The sequence below is a fragment of the Trypanosoma cruzi genome, genomic scaffold (genome assembly GCF_000209065.1).
Source record: "Trypanosoma cruzi strain CL Brener 1047053517139 genomic scaffold, whole genome shotgun sequence".
NCBI lineage: Eukaryota > Euglenozoa > Kinetoplastea > Trypanosomatida > Trypanosomatidae > Trypanosoma > Trypanosoma cruzi.
In genome coordinates, this window is record NW_001849334.1 from 32,374 (window position 1) to 48,311 (window position 15,938).

General features: G+C 52.5%; 4 pseudogenes, besides 4 other annotated features; all 4 read left to right on the plus strand.

Annotated features, from left to right (window-relative positions):
• Positions 1-15,938: part of a sequence feature (areas not merged during assembly with more than two copies in the genome that could not be assigned to a particular haplotype) that runs on past the window's edge.
• Positions 592-2,325, plus strand: Tc00.1047053509085.20 (annotated as a pseudogene).
• On the plus strand, positions 3,144-4,238 carry Tc00.1047053509085.31 (annotated as a pseudogene).
• Positions 6,349-6,383: a microsatellite.
• Positions 6,501-6,542: a sequence feature (CT-rich).
• Positions 7,011-9,371, plus strand: Tc00.1047053509085.40 (annotated as a pseudogene).
• Positions 10,433-13,117, plus strand: Tc00.1047053509085.50 (annotated as a pseudogene).
• Positions 13,890-13,917: a sequence feature (AT_rich).

The window sequence follows — 15,938 nt, forward strand, 5'->3', positions numbered from 1 at the left end:
GTGGCCGTGGCTGCACCGAATTCCCTTCCCACTTTTGTGTGTGTTTTCTTGTGTCCGTGGCGATATGCCCGCACGTCCTCTTGCAGAGTGTGTGCGGTGTCGGCGGTGCCACAGGGGTGCGGACCGTAGCGAGCGGGATGCGTGGGCGAACCCTCCGTGCACACCACGTTGCTATTATTGTTTGCTCTCACCAACACTGTGCTGGGTGGTTGGCACCCGCGCGCCGTCGTTGCGGCGGTCCTCGTGCATGTGGTGTGTGTCGCACACTGTGTGGATGACTCTCTTGCTGTGGCTGCCCGTGATGTCTGTGCCTAGTTACCCCATCTCTCTCTTATTCTCCTCCTGTTTGGTGGTTAGTGTTCAGCTTTGACTCAATCCAACTAAAAGAACAGAAGGAAGCAATGCCTGGAAATCAAGCGTCTGCTGTGCCGCAGGGAGATATTCGGAGGAGAGCGAGGCCGGAGTCTGAGGGTGACACAGGTCAACCCGCTGCGACTCGCGGAAGAGTGGAGGATGTGCGGCGATTAATGTGGGCTCTTGACAGTCGGGTGGAAGGATACACGCCGTGGGAAGACTACGAGTCTGTGTACAATGCGAGGTGGCATCATGTCATGGAAGTTCCTGGCGGCGAGGGGACGGGAATGGAGGTGCATGAGGGGGAACCACCGCGGTCATGGACGTACAAGGCAGTTGGCCGAACCCTCGAAAAGGATGACGGTGTGGAGCCATCCGGTGCACCACGTCTCAGGCTGATGGTGCTTACCTTGGACAAGACATGGTTGTTCTTGTGCGGGATGCAATTAACGACTGCTATGTGAACTGTGAGGTGGATCGAGTGTGGCAGATTGTTAAGGGCGATCTCACCGAGTGGTTCAGCAGTCGTCCTGAGGACCACTTTACGCCTCATCCGCGTGTGTTGATTGGGACGCCCGGTATCGGGAAATCGATGGCTGCCGGTTCGTACCTCCTCTACCAGCTGCTGCACTACGATGCGGAGCTACTCCCTGTGGTTGTGTTCGTTGTTTATGGAAGTGAGGCATACATGTTTAACAAGACCGCCGAGACGGTGACAAGTTACATGGATATGTCCATGATGATAAAAGCTGTGAAGGAACTGTCTCGGCGCGGGATGAAGGGGTATATCATCTACGACGTGGGAGGCAGGTTAGATATTCCGTCTCCTTTTTTGCCTCCCGGAGGCTGGGGCATGCTTGTGGTGGCAATGCCAGAGACAACAAGTTACGTACACTGGGCGAACGAAAAGAGAGCCGTACGAATCATAATGAATTGCCCCGATGAGAGCGACGTGAAGGCAATGTGCGTTTGGATGAAGCGCAATCAGCCTCCGCCGCAGCAAGCGAATACTGGCGAGAGGTGAAGGGTCGCATGGACAAACTGGGACCTATTCTTCGCCACATCTTTGATGAGGGACGTTATAACAATTGGATTGCAAAGTGCCACAACCTTGTGGATGGAACGACCTCTTGGGGAATCCAGCGTTACTTTGTTTTTGGAACTTCCAAACTCTGGGAGGATAATAAGGTGCTTGAATATCTTGCGAGGATTGTCCGAGCACGAGGAGAGCGCAATGGCGAGTCGCCCTTCAATGCACCGATAACTGCCCACCTCGCAAGTAAAACACTGTGCAAGTTGGCACAGTTAATGACGCAGGCTGAGTTTAACTTATTTGTATCGAGGATCAGGGATTGTCTCACGCACGCAAATTTTGGGAAGTGTGCCATGTTTGCATTTTTGAATGTGGCCTTCATGGCTGCAATGAGACGTAAACTGAAGGAGCTGAAGCCCCCAACACGACGTCCGTCACACCGCTGTGCGCCGGACGTGCACTCACAGGAGGGCCCCACCAGCCACTATTTTTTGCCGTCGGCGGAACGCATTGGCAAGAAGACTTGTATAAACCACCGGCTGCTGTACATACCGGAGGTCGAGAATTTTCCGCTGGTGGACGGCTTTTTCTTTTCGGACTCAAACCCAATGACGCTGGTTGGGCTGCGGATGACTACGGCGGGTGGGCACCACACCACCGCCAGCACTGTGCGGCAGTTCACTGAGTGCCTGGCGGCATATTTTAATGGCTGGAAGAAATTATCCCGAGACATGTCGTGGGAGATGATTTATGTGCAGCACGCAGACAGCACGCCGTTGAATGACTGGCAGAGATGTGATGTTGTAAATTCCGATAATGTGAGCAAGAAGGAAAGTCAAAAAATTGCGGCGTTCTGGGAGGAGAAGCTGCGCCAGTACCAAGTGTCAATACCATCCAGAGACTTTGGAAGAGACGAAGCGCTCCGGAGCGAGGAATAGCCGCCGAAATAGGAAAACAAATTGGGGAGGGAAAGGGGCAGTTTTGACTTTTGGTGAAGAGATATTGTGAGATTTATTTATTTTTTGATAATTTTGTGTGCGTACGGTGCGGGCGCACCAGCACAAGACGGCAGTATATCGCACACAAACGCCAAAAGTGTCCAACACTATCGAACATAACAGTGACAGAAGAAGATTATGGAGGGAGTGGGGTTGTTTGTTTCTGGTGAAAACGTTGGGTGGTTTTTATATAGTATGTTGATTGTGTGTGCATACGAGGCATGATTGTAGAATTGCCCGGTATGAGGGAATCATTGTGTTTGGCGCTGTCGCAGTACTACTGCATTGCTTGTTTTCTCTATTGTGTTCTAAGGCCCATCACGAACAGAAGCATCTTAGCGGGATGGACGAAGGATAAGTTCTATTGAGGAAACAGTGCATTCCCTGTGGCTGCATGGAGTGAGTGCCGAATCCCATTGATGGTGAGACGGCATTTTCGTGCTGGCGCCAACATTCCTTCCTCCTGCGATTTTATGCTTGACTGCAACATGGTGCCAGGGCCGGTTGCTCTGTATTATCCGGGGAAGCCAGGAGCCAGCAATGCTTCCCTCATGGGATTGTTGTTGCTGACGCAGGGCTGACGGCATTGACCAGCGCCCGGACCGGCCGCGTACTACTGGGGCACACAGTTGTAACACCACGAGGTCTGGGGGCAGGTGTTGCCGTGCCGTCTGCTGTCCATCGGATTTGTTTGAGAAAACGCAAGAAAAAAGAAAAACATATTGTGTACGCGTCCTTCGGGCGTGAGACAGGCTTTTATGGGTGGGTGTTTTTTTATTATTTTGTGTTTGGCGAGTCACATATTGGAAGCTAATGCAGCGTCCAGAACGGCTTTATCATTGCAGTAATTATTGAAAGGCGGAGTGCACTTCTTACCACGCCGGCGTATTGGGACGAAAACACGAAGCAAAAGGTTGCGTGTATGGTTTTCAACCGACATGCGACGCGTTTATGATTTTGACTCTCAATATTTACTGCGGGTGGTGACGTTATCTCCAGTGTCCGGCTTTATGGCGTTGGCAACGAATTTATTTCAGAGTTCGAAAAGAGGTCTGATGGAGTATCATACATTCTTGCTTCTGTGCGCCTGACTGGGCAGATGAACTGGATAATGGATGTGGAGAGGAGCCGGAAGGAAGTGGACATCGCCCTACGGACTTGCAGGCCCAATGGCAAGGTTGATCTGCGTACAAAACGTGTGCGTAATTGTCCTGCTTCCAATGAGGGGCTTGTTAGCTGTTTGGCAACTTAACCGGTACCGAGCGGAGGGACGAGTACCTCTGCGTGAACGCAACCGTTCATGGGGCATTGACAGGCGCGGGGCGGGGTGTGACGTTCGAATTCGCTGGGGCAGGAACTGAGTGGCTTGTCGGCAAACTGGCGCGTAATCAGTTGTGTAAATTTGTGAACAGCATTTCCACTGTTTTGGCGACAGCGAATATCCACGGTGTGTCAAAGGAGGGCAGCAGTACTGTGCTCTTGGGCCTCTCGTAAACGAAGGACAGGAGGTGTGAAGTAACATTGAACGGTAAGAGTTCCGGCGTTGTTAGACGATGATGGTCGGTAATTTGGGAACATCAAACAGAAGGTAACAGGGTGGCCGTGAGGGAAATGTGTGTAAACGACGAATGGTATGTGTACGTGTTGGTGGGAAGACTATTTGCGAAGAGGTCTATTCTGGCTTTTTCCTCAATTCGAGTAGGAACTCACACGCCTCCACATTGGTGGGGAACAGCAGGATGACGGGAGAGAGCAGTCCTTTGACGGTGCACAACGTTTTTTTTTTTCGTACATCCGCGAACTGGCGGAGAAGGACATCGAGAGACTCATAGCCAGCAACGTCACGCTTCTAATACCACCTGCTGCTGGCAAATCAACCACGGAGTTGGAGGGTCACACGGTATCCGGCGGTGCTGTGAAGGCTACGTCCGAGCGGAGCGTTTGAGGCAAATTTTCTTTAACGATATGTGGGCGGGTGCCTAAATGTGTATCCATCCGCGGTTACAAGGTCTGCTTCTCAGGCAGGAAGGCACAAGGGGCACTATTTCTGGGAATGTCTCCACCCAGGATACGGTAAATCCACCATCACTTTATGCACCCAAATTCCCCAATACCTACAGAGGAACAACTGCAAACCGACGAAGACGAATCAGCAGACAAAAAATGCACGAACACCGCCTGTAACGGCAACGAAAAGCGATGAACTCATTGATGCTGGATTATCCTGTGGGGACCATATCTCTTCCACGACGAAAGATGAAAAGAAGGAAAAAGGGAAGGTGGTAGCGAAAGAAGAGCCGACTGGTGATGGTGAATCGAGGTCGCCGCAGCACGAGGCCACTGTGCGCCAACTGCGGCAAGGCAATCCACTTACGGCTGAGAGTGAAGATGTGCCGTCCCATGTACCTGAGACCAGCAGTGAAAAATATACGACTGACCTCAAAAGAAGAGGACGCTGCTCGCGAGACAACAGTGGGTTCAGATACCAGTCCTGCTCCACACAGTGGCGCCGAACGGAATTCCACGAAGGACATCCCCAAGACTTCTTAGTCTGGTGCAGCTGAAATTCCTCTTGGAAACGATAAGGAAGGGCGCCACAGGGAGTTGACACTGCACCGACTAATAAAAGCACCACATTTGAAACGGATACGATTTACTGAACGCACAATGCAGCACCGTCCTCTGGTGACTGCAACGTTAATTTCTGGAACATTACTGGCTTGAGACTCCATGGAGGAAACGGTGACACCACCGTGCATGCGTGTGACTCGCGTGTTACTGCTTTTCCTGCTGGGGTTATGAGACATGACAGCCGTCATTTGAATAAAAAGGGAGGGGTGAATTTGCGAGGCCTCATGAAAAATGACAAATTTTTGTTTCCTGGAGCTATTCTTTGCACCTTGAAGAATCCTTTTTTTATTTTAAAATTTTGTTGCGGGGTTGAGTTTTTTTTTCATTAGAGTTTATTCTACTGCAAAGTGCAGCGACTTGTTTCCGTTTGTGCCGTGCTCCACTGCCACTTTGTGTTACCGTGTCCAGTTGAGTGTCCTTCTGCCGGCTGTGCTGCTGACATGCCTCTGTTTCTTCTTTTTTTCTTCCCTGCTATAGGCACCGATTGTCCGCAACGATGATTGGTTGTGTTCCCCTCTGCGATGGCACTGGAGCGACGGAATGCCCGACTCGGCCTTCTGCTTCTTCTGCAAAGGGAGGGGACGGTTTGCGGCGTGCCTCGTTGTGAGTGTGCGGGGCACTATCCATTGCAGCCTGCCGTGCGGCATGAAGCCAATCTGTGAGGACAGAGCCGTGGCCGACTATGCCGTGCGCTTGGGTGCGCCCCGTTCTTCTCGTTGCGGCTGCCTGCGTGCTGTGCGCACGGCAGTTTCTTGCGGAGCAGCATGGATGACGCTGCTTCTGCGTGCGCTGTGCGGCTGACTCCTTCTCCACGTTTCTTCACCCTCGCACGAGGGGGCGTCGTCCGTCACCCGCCCGTGGGAGGCTGTCATTCCCAGTATCTCTGCATGGAGGCTGTGGTGCTTGCGGTCACTACGTACTGCATGGTTCTGTGGTACGTGGAGGATTGTGACTGGCAGGAGCTGCGCGAGCCGCGGCGTGGTGGGCTGGAGGCACTGCTGCGCGATGGCGAGGATGGCGCCGAAGAGACGCAGAAGTCCTACGACATGACGTCATCGTCGTACGCTTCAGGCAAACACTGTTTCGTCGTCGTACCAAACACCTGCACCGCCGTTGCACCCTATGGCTGGTGACACCCACTCAGACGCGCTGAGCCCGCTGGACCGTGCATCCAGTTCGAGCCGTATGATCGATTACGCTGCCATGTGCCGTGTAACACGCGGAATTCGTAAGTATGCGGTGATGGTTGGTATGAGGGAAGGGTGCGGGGCCACATCTGCAATGCGCAGCACAGCCATCGATTGTTCACTGCACTGGCAGCCTCGTTGTTCATTTTTTTCTTTTTTTTGGTTTTCTTTTATTTTTTTGCTGAAATGTACATTTTTTTAAAATATTGCTTACTAGAGGCCACTTTGTGCTGTCACACTGTGTGGCGGGCTCTCTTGTTGTGGTTGTACAGTCATGTCTGTGCGTATATATATATATTTTCTCTTTCTCTCTTTATTCTATTCCTTCTTTCTTTTCTTGATTTTTGTTTAGTGTTCAGCTTTAACTCAATCCAACTGCGAAGACAAGGAGAAACAATGCCTGGAAAGCGCAAGAGAGTGCACGGGGATGATAATACCGAGAGTCAAGCGTCTGCTGTGCCGCAAGGAGATGGTCAGACGAGAGCAAGGCTGTCGTCCCATGGCGACACGGATCAACCCGCTGCGACCCGCATAAGAGTGGAGGAAACGCGGCAACCACAGTGGACTCTTGACAGTTGGCTGAATAAAGTGCTGCTGGAGGAAAAGGAACGCACTATGGAAATGTGGCTGAATGATTTCCTTCGGAATTATTTTGACGGCAGGGGCGTTGAGGAATTCAATGAGAACGTCACTATGAAGGAATTTTTAGGTAATCCCAATAAGTTCATAAAAGACGAAGTGTTATTGGACACAATAAAGGCTTCGCCGTCATACCAAGAGATGAAGAAAGAGTGTGAGGAGTTTTACATGCTATTGGGGCCCTTAAACAAGCTTTCACACGAATGTATTCTCACTCTCAGGCATTGGAGGGACTTTGAAAAAAAGGATACGGTCATTCCTATTGCAAGGGCACAAATAAACAAAGCCTACTCTCATATACTGAGAGTAGAGAGGTGGAAGGCAGAAGAAAAGGCAAGGCGAGAACGACAAGAACTGTTATTTACCATTCACAGTAGGATTGATGATGCGGTGTTTAAGGGAAGGGTTCGCGTGAATAAAATGGAGCTGAATGACTTTCTTACGATGGAATTGGACGGCAGGGGCGCTTTGGACGCCAATCGGGATGTCTTGTTGGAGGAGTTTTTCAGGGACCCCGAGAAGTATATTTGCGATGCGGGAGTATTGGGCGAAATACAGGCATCCGATCGTTACAAGAGGATGGAGGGGGCTGTAAGGGAGGAAATGGATATGGAAGAGGATGTAAACAGGCTTTACGATAAGGGCATGTACAATCTACTGAGGTGGTTAGTGGCTGCTGCGGAGGTAAAGGCAAGTGTTCATGAAATCACCAAAAGGTTCCTGGATGCAGCTGCCGAGGAAGCGAGGAGCCCAAAGAAGTCGAGCGCACCGAGGTACCTGGAGGGATTGTACGAGTCTGTGCACAATGCGAGGTGGCATCATGTCGTGGAAGTTCCTGGCGGCGAGGGGACGGGAATGGATGTGAGGGAGGGGGAACCACCGCAGCCATGGACGTACAGGGCAGTTGGCCGAACCCTCGAAAAGGATGACGGTGTGGAGCAATCCGCTGTACCGCGTTCCAGGCTGATGGTGCTTACCTCGGAAAAGGGATGGCCGTACACGTGGAAATGGAAGGAGAACAAATCCACTCGTGACTGCTATGTGAACTGTGAGGTGGATCGAGTGTGGCAGATCGTCAGCGGCGATCTCACCGAGTGGTTCAGCCCTCACGGTGGGACTGACTTTACGCCTAGGCGGCGTGTGTTGATTGGGACGCCCGGTATCGGGAAGTCGATGGCTGCCGGCTCGCACCTCCTCTACCAGCTGCTGCACTACGATGTGGAGAAACTCCAAGTGGCTGCGTACATTTTTGGTGGAAGTACGGCGTACGTGTTTAACAAGACCATCATGACGGTGACAAGATACGTGGGTAGTCAAACATCCAGGAATGTTTTGCGTGATTTGGAGCATTTGAATATGAAGGGGTATGTTATCTACGACGTGACAGAGAAAGGGATGCCAGCGAGTTGTTTCGCGCCCTATGGATGGGGCATGATTGTGTTGTCATCGCCAAACGTGCGCAACTATGCTAAATGGGAGACGCAAGTAAGAGCCGAGCGAATCATCATGAATTGCCCCGATGAGATGGATGTGAAGGCGATGTGTGCGTGGATAAATCGCGATGGGATTGCAGAGAAACAAGCGGAATACTGGAAGATGGTTGAAGAACGCATGGATAAAGTGGGGCCGATTCCACGCCACATCTTTGATGCGAATAAGTTCATTGCACACTCTGCTGCCATTGAGGATGCCTTGGATGGGATCAAGTCCCGGGATGGTGAAAAGCACTTTACGCATGGAGGAGTGAGACTGTGGTATTCTGAGAATCCGTCTCAAAAGCTCGTGAGGGTTGTCAGAGGAAGAGGAGAAGTCGGTGCTGAGGTATTTCTCAACGCACCGATATCTTTTTGCCTTGGGCGTCGAATACCGCACTATTTTGGGGAACGTGATGAGTGAGAAAGGTATTTTTCTTTCCTGTTGCTGGTATTGGGGAAGAGGAATACTCTTTCGTCTGAATGTGTGGAAATGTTTGGCTTGCGCGTGTTTATGTTTGGGGGGTTTTTCGGTGCATTAGTAGAGGACATCAAGGAGCTGAGGCCACCAACACGCCGTGGAGGACAGTGCGCGGTTCTGGAGGCGAACCCTTAAGGGCACCCCAACGATTCATATGGATTGGTTTCATTGAAGAATCCTTTTGAGGGGGGAAATTTGGAGTATCGGCTACTGTGCACACCGGAGACGAAGAACTTTCCACTGGTGGACTTTTTTCCCTTTGTGAACTTACCGTGGAAGACGCTGGTTGGGCTGCGGATGACTACGGCGGGTGAGCACCACACCACCGCCAGCACTGTGCGGCAGTTCACTGAGTGCCTGGCGGCATATTTTAATGGCTGGAAGAAATTATCCCGCGACATGTCGTGGGAGATGATTTATGTGCAGCACGCAGACAGCACGCCGTTGAATGACTGGCAGAGATGTGATGTTGTAAATTCCGATAATGTGAGCGAGGAGGAAAGTCAAAAAATTGCGGCGTTCTGGGAGGAGAAGGTGCGCCAGTACCAAGTGTCAATACCATCCAGAGACGCTTGAAGAAACGAAGCACTCCGGAGTGAGGAATAACCGCCGAAATAGGAAAACAAATTGGGGAGGGAAAGGGGCAGTTTTGACTTTTGGTGAAGAGATATTGTGAGATTTATTTATTTTTGGATACTTGTGTGTGTGCGTACGGTGCGGGCGCACCAGCACAAGACGGCAGTATCTCGCACACAAACGCCAAAAGTGTCCAACACTATCGAACATAACAGTGACAGAAGAAAATTAGGGAGGGAGTGGGGTTGTTTGTTTCTGGTGAAAACGTTGGGTGGTTTTTAAATAGTATGTTGATTGTGTGTGCATACGAGGCATGATTGGAGAATTGCCCGGTATGAGGGAATCATTGTGTTTGGCGCTGTCGCAGTACTACTGCATTGCTTGTTTTCTTCTATTGTGTTCTAAGGCCCATCACGAACAGAGGCATCTTAGCGGGATGGACGAAGGACAAGGTCTATTGGAGAAATGGCGCGCTCCGTGTGACCGCATGGGACGAGGCGCCGCGTCATGGGTGGATGGGGATCCGCTTCCGCGTGTGTCTCTTTGGGTGATTGCTTGCTCGGTGCGCGTAGTGTGTTGGCTGCGGGGCTGTGGCCGTGTTCCGTTGGCCGTGGGATTGAACTGGAGGCGGTGGCGGTGTGTGCGTTTGTTGTGTGGAGGGCCGAATCCTCTTACCCGCGGACTGACAGCACTGCGATGGTGCCTGTGTGTGTGTGAGGGCTGGTGCGGGCGATGCTCCTCTGTGCTGTTCCTTCCGGATTGTCTTGTGCCCCGCTCTCTGCGTGGGTGCTCTGCTCTGGTCTCCACGAACGTGTCTGATGTATTGCCGCTGCCGCTGTCCCCTCCACATTTTGAAAGCACACGCTAGGAAGGTAAGACATCAAGTGCGAATCGCTACTGTGAGATTCGAGGGCTCTGAAGGACCAACAGCACACACACATATTTGTACGCTCTCACGTGCTGCTGCTGTGAAGGCGCCCCGCACACACAACCGTCGCCGCGTGACCGGATCCAGCGGAAGGAGGAGGGAAGGAAGAGAGAGTGGGAAGCAGAGGCTCAACATATCCCGGCGTGTGTTTAATTCCGCCGTGCTTCTCCTCCTTGTCGTGATTGTTTGCTGCGCCACCTGTGGAGCTGCAGCCGCTGTGGAGAACAGCGATTCAGTGGCGGATCCAAATTTTGCATGGAGGGGCGTCACTGATGACAAGGAAACTGTGGACTCGTTGGGCGTTCCCAGCATCCTGAAGGTGGGGACCGACGTGTTTGCGGTCGCCTAGGCGCAGTGCAAGGAAAGAGGTGAAGCATCCAATATCTTTACTGGCATTGCATCCCAACTTCTCACGGAAACAAGGGATAGCGCACCGGTGGAAGTAATGAATGAGTCCAAAAAGTATACACAAGTACTGGAGGAAGGCACGTCCCCACACAGTAAGAAAGTAGATGTGAGCCGACCAAGAACAGTTGTGAATGGAAGCGATATTTACATGCTTGCTGGAAAATACAGCCGGACAGCTGCTACTAATCCGCAGGAGAGGGGTGCAGGTGACTGGGTACTTTTGCTGGTGGAGGGGGAAGTCAGTTCTGAAGAAAGTGGCAGTATTAAAAAAATCCGGTGGAATAAGAACCAGCGACTGGCCGGCACTTTCCCTGAGGCCGAACGGGATTCCTTGATGCAGCTGGTTGCAGGCGGTGGATCGGGCGTTCAGACGGATGACGGAACGCTTGTGCTGCCAGTGGAAGGCACGACGAAGGGTGAATCAGAAAAGGGTGGAAAGACTGTCTCGCTGTTCATATACTTCTTGGATGATTCTTGTTGGACGCTGTCGAAGGGGATGTCTGACGGTGGCTGCGGTGATCCCTCCGTTGTGGAGTGGAAGGACAAACTCATGATGATGACTGCGTGTGACGGTGGCCGCCGCAGGGTGTACGAGTCCGGTGAAAGGGGGAATCGTGGACGGAGGCACTCGGGACACTCTCGCGCGTGTGGGGCAACAAATACGAGGAACAGACGAAACGTGTTGCGAGCGGGTGCACTACAGCGACTTTTGAAAATGGAGATGCCAACAAAAAAGTGGTGCTCGTTACTCTGCCGGTGTATTCCAAGGAGAAATGCAGCGAAAAGAAGGAAAAGAGTGAACTCCATCTTTGGCTGACGGACAATACGCGCATTGTTGATATTGGGCCGGTGTCCGAGAAGGACGAAGACGAAGTTGCCGCCAGCTCCCTGCCGTACAAAAGTGCTGGAGGTGAAGATAATAATAATGAGGATAGGTTGATTGCACTGTACGAGAAGAAGAAGAAGAAGGGCCTTGACGAAACACCACACAGCCTTTTGTCTGTGCGTTTGACTGAGCAGCTGCAGCGGGTGAAGGAGGTGCCTGCGACCTGGAAGAAGGTGGACGAACATGTCTCCCAGCCGTGCCCCACTTCAGGTGCTGCGAAGAGTGCCTTAACTGACAATGCCTGCAGCGCTGTTAAGATCGCGGATGGGCTGGTTGGCATTTTGTCTGGCAGCTTCTCTGATAAGACATGGATAGACGAGTACCTCGGAGTGAACGCCACGGTGATGAAAGGGACGAAAGGAGTGGCAACAGGGTATGCCGAAGGTGCGACGTTTCAGGGAGCGCGGGCGGAGTGGCCCGTTGGCGAGCAGGGGGAGAATCAGCTGTACCACTTTGCGAACTACAACTTCACTCTTGTGGCGACAGTGACCATTGACGGTGTGCCGACGAAGGAGGGCCCTATTTCTTTGATGGGTGTGAAGATGAATGATAATGGGAAGACTGTACTCCTGGGACTGTCGTACAACAACAAAGAAAAGAAATGGATGCTACTGTGTGGTGAGGAAAAGTCTAATGAGCACAGCAGCCCCTGGGAGCCAGGGAAAACACACCAATTGGCCATTGTGCTGCAGAACGGCAACCAGAGCACCGCGTACGTCGATAGTGAGCGCGTGGGGGACGAAACGCATTCACTGAAAAATACGGAATCGAAAGATATCTCGCGCTTCTATATTGGAGTGGGTGGAGGCGACGCAGAAAGCCGAGAAGAAGTGTCCGTGACCGTGACGAACGTCCTTCTGTATAACCGTCCGTTGAGTGCTGCGGAGGTTGGCACCCTCAACCCAAATAAAGTCCCCATTCCGCCTCCGGTAGGTGGAAGTGCGCAAGGAACATTGTTGCAATCTCCTTCTGACGGGCAACCGCCGTTGGGGCGTGAATCGTTGAATGAAGATGGGGGTGTGGGCAGTGGCGGTGTATCCACGTCAGCAGTTTCCACCGCCACTCCGTCGGCAGGGGAGGGTTCTGTAAAGCAGTTGGCGTTGCGAACATCTTCCGGTGGAAGTGAAAACGTGAATGTCGTTTCTTCACTCGATGGTGATCCAACGATGGGAGCGGAAGCTGGAGATACGGTGCCGGGAAACAGACCACCTCAAACTTCTGCGGGCACTCCCGTCACAGCAGACGCAAACACTCCTACTGCTGAAACCGTGGGGCAATTTGACCCCGCAGTGAAAACTGGGGTGCACGTGAGCTCCGGTGAGAGTGGGAAGACGGTGGGAGGAGGGGATGGGCGGGAAGATGTCCATTCACGGGTCAGGGAAGTAAATGCCACGGCACTCAGCAGCAGTCTCGGAAATTTGTCGCATGGGAATAACAGCGATGCTGGCGCCGTGCGTGGGAGCGGAATGCTGCCACCGCTCCTTCTGTTGGGAATTTGGGTGGTTTCGGCTCTGTGAGGAGTGACTGGCTGCCGCGTGGGACACTTGTGATCTTCTCCGAACAGAATTACTTCTCCCGGAAACTATTTTCTCACCTCAGATAAACTTTTTTTATTTTCTTTTATGTGTTTGTGATTTTCATTTTTTTTGCTTTTCAGTACTCTTTTTAATGTTTCACTTTCTTCAAAATTTTTCTGTTTTGTTTTTTCTCATAACCCCCATAAATTCTCTTTTGCTTTTGGGGCAATCAATATGGACGTTTTTTCTTTTCCACTCTTCCCTCTTTTAATTGTTTCTTCTGCACTCTTCCTGTGAGGGGTGCCGTGTGTTCCCGCCCAACTGCTCCACTCGCACACCCACCGACACGCTCACGACGACGGCCCTGTGCGCCTCGCCTGCTGCACGCATGAGGAGGGCCGCGACGAACGGCGCTCTGAGGGAGCCGTGACGTGTGGGCGTGCGACGAGGGCCTGTGGGGCGGAGCACACATTTCTTTTCCTCTTGTTTTGTTTTTTTAGCGGTCAGGGCTGGCAGACACCCGCAGCGCCACACACACAGCCACACCCTGCCGCTGTGTTTTCCTTTTCTTTTCTTTTGCTGCGCTCACTCTCCCGATGAAGTGACGCGACTCCCGTCATGTCTGCGTGCTTCTCTCAGTCCCCACACACACGAGTGACTGTGCTCTGCGGGCCGCACTTACGCGCCGATGAAAGGACTGAGGGGAGCAGCAACACGCAGATGACCCCATGAAATATAAACGATGTGCGGACACACGGAGGGTCGGACGGTTGAAAGACATTTAAATATCTTTTTAATTTTATTTTTGGGCAAAATATATACGGACAGTTTGGTGTGGCCACACGGCAGCCAGGCGATTTTTAAATTTGTGTGGAGCAGTAATGGACGATTTCTTTTTATAATTATTTTGTGTGATGGGGTTTATATAAGATGAAGGGGAAAGCTCTTTTCTTTGTTTTAAATAAATCTTGTGTGAATTGCCACTGCTTGGGCTGCGGTGCAATCGTGAGTTTGAGCGGTCTTTTACTGCTAGAGGCATAGATGGTTCGCTTCGACGATTGTTTTTGTGGTTCCCATTGCGATGGCACGAGGGTGACTGGGCGCCGGCCTGCTGAGCGCACTCGGAGGGGAAAAGATGGTGTGCGCTGTGCCTCACTGTGAGTGTGGGTGCCAATCCGTCGGGGAAGAGAGAAGTAAGGGACGGTGCTGTGGACTTGTATGCGCTCCGTCCCTCTCTTTGCGGCCATGGGTGTGCGGTGCGCATGGCTCTATCTTGCGGTGCGAAGTGGATGGCGGTGCTTCTGCGTGCGTTATGCGGCGGGATTTTCCTTTCCATTTCTTCGTCCTTTTGTGTGTGGGAAAACTGTGGGAGAGGATATGTGTGGGAGTGAGTGTGGGTGGCTGCCAGCCTCGCTCCGCGCATTGAGGACTTCCATACACGTGGATTTGCTTGACGGCGTTTCGCGGCACCCAGGGCGTGGCGAGGAGGAGGATGAGGAAGATCTGTTGTGGGAAGAAGGAGGATGGACAGGACAGTCCCCTTCTGTGTCCTTCCCTGTGCTGTTGGCAGTACATACTGAGAGCGTAAATTTGCGCAATTACATGAGGAAACGTTTATGCCGCTTTGTGTGTGCTACTCAATCGTCGTCATTGCAGGCTGTCGTCACGGTGCGTTGCAGTGCGGTGCCGTTAGATGAGGGAGGGGTGCGATGCCACGGCTGCTGCGCACCACGACCATTTATTGCCTCTGCACCGGCATTGTTGTTTTTCTCAGTTTCTGTGGCTTGTTTTTTTTTTAAAGCTCGCATAATATTTTATTTTGCTTCACGATGAATTTGTTGTGGGAGCTTTGGTTTTGGTGCCTGCTTCACGGCGCTTTGCCTCGTGTGTCGGTTGCGGTGCTTCCACGTGGTGCCAAAGCGTTTGATGGGGTGTTTATTCTTCCTTTTGCGCCCTGCAGCTAATCTTGTTTGGCCATGGCGGCAGCGGTGGGGCTCTGCGACTGCGCGCTTGCCATGCGTGTCTCATCTTTTGCCGCTGCTCCCTCGTTGTGTTGGTGGGGGAGGAGACGAGCGACTGCGTCGGTGGAGTTGCGCCCCAGTGGGGGAGGGAAGGCACCGACCGCTGCTGACGGCGACGGTCTTTGCTGCAGGCGATGTGACGGGATGACGTCACCGGTGTCACAGTTAACCGAGATGGATGAGGGCCGCACTGCGTCTCCCACCCCTCTCATCATCCCTCAGTCCACTGCAGTCACACGCCACACGCACCGCAGAGCAGCGGCGCGACCACCATCCGGATGTCTGTGAGCCAATTGGAATGCAAAATCGATGTGGACCCTTTTCCCCGTGTCTGAGTGCCGCCACCGTACCACTTTATTTGTCCTTCTTGTGTGGGCCGTGTGCGCTTATGGTGCCGCTGCCTGCTGCGCAATGCCGAATCGCATTAACGAGAAACGACGCTTTGGTTGCTGACGACCGGCGACCTCTCCACTCCACTTACGCACCACCAACACCAACAACTACCTTTCGGACGCGCTTGATGGCTGGCGGTCGTAGCGCTTCCACGTGGTCTGCCTCGGCTCTTGTGTGTCGTGCACGGCATCGGGACAGCCCTGTGATGCAGCCATTCTGTAACAGGAGCGGTGCCAGTGGTCATGTGGCTTTTTGCCGGGATTCCGCCACTCGGCACGGTGGCTGTACGGGGCTGTGTGGGAGGTGGGGAAGGCGATGGTGTCACTGACTTGATTGCGTCTGCGCTGCTTTGTGCCGGCAGTTGTACTGTGACGGTTATTGTGTATGACCGGATGCCTCTGCGTGCCACTGTGT